This window comes from Gekko japonicus, unplaced genomic scaffold (assembly GCF_001447785.1).
Source record: "Gekko japonicus isolate JY-2015 unplaced genomic scaffold, Gekko_japonicus_V1.1 scaffold5277, whole genome shotgun sequence".
NCBI classification, from domain to species: Eukaryota; Metazoa; Chordata; class Lepidosauria; order Squamata; family Gekkonidae; genus Gekko; species Gekko japonicus.
The window spans coordinates 22,233-28,933 of NW_015176142.1; the positions used below are offsets into that span (position 1 = coordinate 22,233).

The 6,701-nt window shown below is 46.2% G+C and overlaps 1 pseudogene; it reads right to left on the bottom strand.

The window, feature by feature from the left end:
- Positions 1–2,931: 2,931 nt before the first annotated feature.
- On the bottom strand, positions 2,932–3,453 carry LOC107123538 (annotated as a pseudogene).
- Between the last annotated feature and the right edge of the window lie 3,248 nt (positions 3,454–6,701).

Below are 6,701 nucleotides of genomic sequence, written 5' to 3' on the forward strand. Positions count from 1 at the left end.
GTCAGTATTAAAGGGCCAGTACAGATCTAGCTTTGCCCTGACTTGCATGGCTCGGGCTAGCCTGGTCTTGTCAGATTTCCAGAAGCTAAGCAGAGTCAGCCCCGGTTGGTATTGGATGGGAGACCACCAAGAAGTTCAGAGTCGCTATGCAGAGAAGAAGAAGAAGAGCTTCACTCGGAGTCTCAGAGTGGGTTACAATCTCCATTCCCTTCCCCTCCCCACAACAGACAACCTGTGAGGCAGGTGGGGCCGAAAGAGCTCTCTCAAGGACTGCTCTTGAGAGAACAGCCTTGGGACACCTATGGCTTGCCCAAGGTCATCCAGCAGCTGCAAGTGGAGGAGTGGGGAATCAAACCCGGTTCTCCCAGATTAGAGTCTGCGCACTTAACCACTGCACCAAACTGGCAACGGCAAACCACCATTAGTTGCCTTGAAAACCCGATGGGGTTGCCATAAGTCAGCTGCAACTCGACAGCACTTTATATCCACAAAGATCTACCTTTGGACAACAGAAAACACCTAATAATCTCATTTTGTTTAACATCACAGCAATGTCAGTCTGTCTTTTCCTCCTAACGTTGCCAACCTGGGCAGACAGGGTGGCATCACGCAAAGGAGAGCAGAGTTCCTTTATCTTGTCTTCTCAGCCCTTCCCAAAAGTCTCTGTTCGCCAGCTACTTATGGTGGAAGACGCCTGTGCTTCTTCTCACACTGTAAACAGGAGCAGCACCATCTGAAACTGGGAAGAGAAGGAAAGACAGCAGGCTGGAGAATCTGCAGCCTTTCTCCTGGGAAAATAGCACGACAAAGGCCTCTGTCCCCCAGAAATGGTAAACAGAAACAGGACTGGTTCCCCTGCCTTTGTGACGCAGTCGTTACGCCAATCACCATCTGCACCTCTGACCTATCTGCATGCTTAGCAACCAAGGGATGAAGACTGAGAGGCAAGGCGCAGAGTCAACAAGGCACATGGGCACACACAGGTAAGTGATAACCAGCGCAGCTAGTGTCGGTAAACACAACTTAGCAATAGTAAAGGATCTGGGAATGGAATTTTACTACCTCCCCCCTCCCACTGCGACCCACTGATATCCATGAAATTCTGCTCTGAGGGAGGGTCACATGAACACATGGAGCTGCCTTATACTGACTCAGTCGCTTGGCCCATGAAGGTCAGTATTGTCTACTCAGACTGGCAGCAGCTCTCCAGGGTCTCAAGCAGAGGTCTTTCACGTCACCTCCTGCCTGGTCCTTTCAACTGGAGATGCTGGGGATTGAACCCGGGACCTTCTGCATTTGAGAAGCAGAGGCTCTTCCACTGAGCCACAGTCCCTCTCCCAAGGACTCCCAGGAACAACTTGGGGTGTGGGGGAAACTACGTCGAGTAGGAGGAAATCCTGGAAATTGCCAGTTTAGCCGGCTCTGACCCCATGTCTCCAGAACACTTTGTGGGTGCTCTTCCACTGAGCCACAGTCCCTCTCCCAAGGACTCCCAGGAACAACTTGGGGTGTGGGGGAAACTATGTCGAGTAGGAAATCCTGGAAACTGCCAGTTTAGCCGGGATTCAAGCCATGGCCTGGGATGGATAAGTCCTTGTATTATGCTACAACAGCCACAGGGATAGGCTACAGCTGTATAAGTTGGGCGGGAAGATGATGAGTAGAGGGTCCTAAGGTCCAAATGCAGATGATACAGCAGATGGAAGCAAGAGTCCTAAAATACCAAAAAGGGGTGGGGGGGAAAGGAAAAGAAAGGTATTCAGGAAAGAATGGAAGTTGGCCCCCCCCCCACTCCACTATCTTTACAGCCACCTATCCTTCAGACTTCCACTATTGGGTAGGCACCACACTAAGAAACTGTGATCCAGAAAATAGTCTTGAACCATATGGACAGCTGAACATATAAAATTCTAAAATTAAGGGAAGCTGGCCCTGAGCGGTATCTGCTTGGGAGACTGTGATTTATTCCCTACCCTCCTTTCCAAAAACAACACATCCCTGTTGAATGAGAAAGTCGCTGCCTGACACTGTCAATACACAGTTACATCATAAATGTTTGTATAAAATAATGCCAAGTGCTTCAGGTGAGATTCTATCATCGGCAAACAAAGCAGCCAGGAAGTTTGAATTGATGTGCTGAAAAACCACATTCTGCAAACCAGAAAAACCTCAACAGCGCAATTGGAATAAACTGATGACAACCCACATGAGTTAACGCGCAACCCTTATTCAGGCTGAATTATTGGGGATTCTATTTTTTTTTCCTTTTTTTTTTTTGCCATGAATTGGGTGAGAAGTCCCTCAACTGCTAACATTACAAAACTGGCAAAGTATGCACAAATAAGAATTGGTTGAGAAATGTTTATCGTCTGTGCCCCAAGAGATTCTATCGAGTTTCTATCAATGGAGTTGGAAATGCCACAAGTTCAAAGCTGCAGCTGTGAGGACTAGGAACTTGCCCTTTTAAAGACTTTTTAGGTTTCCCGTCTCTGGCCCCAGCTCCTGCCAACCTAGCAGTTCAAAAGCAAGAAATTGCAAGTAGACAAATAGGTACCACTTTGGTGGGAAGGTAACAGTGTTCCGTGCACCTCAGCATTTAGTCATGCTGGCCACATGACCACGGAAACGTCTTTGGACAGCGCTGGCTCTTCGGCTTGGAAATGGAGATGAACACCGCCCCCTAGAGTTGGATTCAACTGGCTTTTGAGCAAGGGAAGCCTTTACCTTTATAATCCATATATCAATAGCTAGATTTCATAGTACAAGCAACAGCCTACACTTCACAGTATGGTGGCACTAGCCACTAGATTCCTGGTCACCTCCAAATGTAAGCTTCCCAAATGCTGGACCGAACCAGACATTCTAAACAAGGCACAGGTACTCATACAAGTGATTACATACAGGTGACTGATGGAATGTCCCTGCACTAACCTGCAGTTCGCACCATGCAACTTCTACCCAGGTTTCTGTGTCCAGACCCTTGAAGACGGTTTTGAAGGCCCCTCTGCCCAGTTCGATGTCAAACTTCAAGAATCTTCCTCCCGGTGACGTAGCCACAGCTTTCATCTCTGCTTCCTCCTCTATTTCCTTCTTGGTCCTTTCCTTGGAGGCTTCCAAATTCACCTTCAAGCCGTGTTCGTTCCTGGTCTCCTGCCCTGCCACTAGGGTGTTGACGGCCAGATGGCCTACTCCCGGGCCACCCACCGTAAACGGGTCCTGCTCATCCCTTGGCGCGGGCTCCAAGACTTTCTCGTCCTCCATTATCTCCACGCTCTTCCGGAAAATCCTCCTCCTCTCCGTGGCTGCCCCAGTGGCAGGTGTGTGGACCCCCTCTTTGGTCCTGGCCTCCATGGTCAAAGTGGCCTCGGCCGAGGAGTCCCCACATTCCAAACAAACTCCATCAGGTTTCTCTGATTCCTCTGTGCTGGCTGATTCACCAGAGTCCGTAGCCATGACACAGCAGAGCCTTGGCACTCGGATATGTTAAGTGTTTCCCTTCCTCTTCACTTCAGGCACATCATGAGTAGCTGCAACGTTACCAGGACTTACTTCCTCTCAGATTATCATAAGATTCCCATAGCAACCTGTAACAAGAGGGAGGGGGGGGAAACCAGGATCATTTTAGAAGGTGAAAACACAAAGCAGCCACCAAAAATGCAGCTTCGGTTAACTAGTCTAGCCTTCCTCGATCCCAGCAGCTCAATCTTAGCTGTTTTGGTTTGAACTTTTCGTTGCTGAACTTTGTAAGAGTTACCGTACATGCAATATGCTATGTAATATTGGCTCCGATATCCCATCATTTTATAATCGTTTATACAATGCCTGTGACCGCCTGACGAATGAATGGGACTTGCTGACCTAGATATTCCTCTTCCCCTCCCGACCCCTTAAACTCAACAATTGTAAATTAATTCAGCCAACTGCCAAAGCTGATGAATGCTGGAGTTCTCACACAGCCTTTCCCTTCTCTCATCTCCCAATGTATTGTTTGTATTGTAGTATCGCCTACACCTAAATAAAAGCAAGACTCCCATCTTTCTTAGATACTGATAAACTCTAGCCGAGACTATAGCTTCATCATGCCCAGAACCATACAAAAATATTTTTTTAAGATTTCCTTCGTGCAAAACTTCAGATTAAAAGCAAAAATATCTACAGACCAAGGTCATCCTGCTTACCAAAGGTCATACGACAGTATGGGAACTGTGAACAGACTCCCGCCCCCCCTTTCCCCTCTGGTTTCTTGACCAAAATTCCTAATAGACCAAACCAGGAGCGAGTTAACAGCTTCTCTTTAAGACTCCATTCTCCCTTTGTCCTTCACTGACCACAATTACTCCTTATAAATACAATGAAAGAAGCAGTTTTGTTTTTATGTTCTCCATGTGTATTGTGGATGCTTAATTATTAAATCCAGATAAACTGGTATTTCCGGCTGGTCCATTGTATTATGGAGCTAATGCTGACCACAGTTCTTGGGATCTTGTACGCGGTTAAAGGATGGTGCTTTTTTTTAAAAAAAAAAAGAGCTTTCAAAATGTGAAAAAGAAAAATCCATTGCTCAATGGAAGAGCATTTAATTAGCTGGTATGCGGCAACAAAACTTCAAGTGAATGGATGCATTAATGGACTCTGTTCAAATCCCCACAGATACTTACAGTCATATGCCAAGTTTATTTAACAATCTGGAGGGGGCCACGTTGCAACCAGTGTTCCCTCTAAGCTGAGTTAGTATGAGCTAGCTCATAGTTTTTTTAGCCTCCAGCTCACACATTTTTGTCTTTGCTCAGGAAGGGGATGGCTCCAGAGCAAACTAATTTATGCAGCAGCCAAATCGCTCACTCACAGCTTTAATGCCAGTAGCTCACAAAGTAGATTTTTTGTTCACAAGACCCCACAGTTTAGAGGGAGCATTGGTTGCAACATGGGCACATCTACACAGCACCCATGTACAAGCCAGAATCCTCCACTTCCCTTTGTAGCTAAGTAATCAAAGGCATACATAATTTGTTTCTGAAACAACCCAGTCTAACACATGCTGTTTATCGAAACATTTAATCTCTCAGCAAAACTTTCAACCATTCATCTCAAGGAGGGGGGGAGAGACAGAGAAGCTGGAACCTTATCAGAGAGCACACCAGCAACCTGAGACGACCGTGAGGAAATGTTCTGTTCAACAGCCAAGCGGAAAGTTCCTAGGAAGGCTGTTATCACAGCACACCCTAATCCTGAGCATCTTTCAAGCCACAGTTAAAGCCCTGGGCCCATTACTGGATGCTGTTTTCTTGAAGAAATGACAAATTTCAAACAGGTGGCTCTAAGGGATAGTTATCCAAATAGTCAGACAAGGCATTTTGAGGGGTGATACAAAACCACCTTGCTTTTGAACCAAATACCAAAACCATCACGGGACATTTATTGAGGCCTGGGCTTTCCCGAGCTAGAGCTCGCTTCATCAGATGCACGGATGGGACGCTAACTCGGGAAATCTTATGCTGCTGTCAATTAATCCGCCTTTAAGGTACCACAAGACTCTGGGTAGTCTTGGCTGCATTCAGACATCACATTTAAATCAGCCACCACACTATCTCAGTGCAGTCAAAAGTCAAAACACACATGAAAGCCAATCAATGCAATCCCCCCTCTCCCTCCTGCCCGCCCCCTCCTTGCATTCACTGTACACATCATTGGGATGTAGCAACAGTTATAAGCAGAGAAGTCGTTTAAAGGGCACAATACATATTGTTTATATGCTAATATTAGAAGCATGAAAGCCAAGGAGAATGGATTTTAAAATACTATTTAAAAATAACATTTGTTTGCATATTAAAAAAAACCCTGGCGCACAGTGTTGTCCATAAATTAGTTCGTGAAGCAACCGAGCAGGCGGTATTGGAGGGACCATGACGCCTATAGCATAATGCCAGTTTATGGTTTGCCCCTGCCCTGTTCTATTATCTCCGCTACAATACACTACGGAGTACATATGTTGGGTCTGAGACCTCAGCCCCACGTCCTGTGTCACATGTAAGTTGCACATTCCTCTCAGTTCCTATGTGTGCAGTATTTGATTTTGATTGTGACAGTGGCACATGTGGGGGGGGGCTTCAGTCTTCCCTCCATGCACCATTTTCCAGAAATGAAATGGTCGGGGGGGTGGGGGCTGGCCAAATAGCATGACCGTGGCGTGCTTGGAAGGGGGGGAACACAGCATGGGAAAGGAACTGATGGATGGCAAATAAAAGGAAATTCAGGGAGAGAGTTAGAAGGGTCAAATCCTTTCAGAGAGCTCATAAGTGACTTTAAAGACTTCTGCAACAGAAAATTCAAACAAAACATATGCCCCAGCTAGAAAGCGTAGCAACACATTGGAGAAGATGCCAACATGGTTAAATAAGGGCATCAAGGAAACTGCAACAGCAAACGGCCTTCCTTTAAATTAGAAGTCTTGCCCAAAGAAAGGAAAATTTAAAAGAACACAAACAGCCGCGCGGGTCCTCACAGTGACCCCCCCGAACAGCACATATCCATCCAGTGCTGTGTGAGCTGCATTGGCTTCTGGTGGAACACTGGATCAATGTTCAAGGTTTTGGTTTTGACGAAGAAGAAGAAGAAGAAGAAGAAGAAGAAGAAGAAGAAGAAGAAGAAGAAGAAGAAGAAGAAGAAGAAGAAGAAGAAGAAGAAGAAGAAGAAGAAGAAGA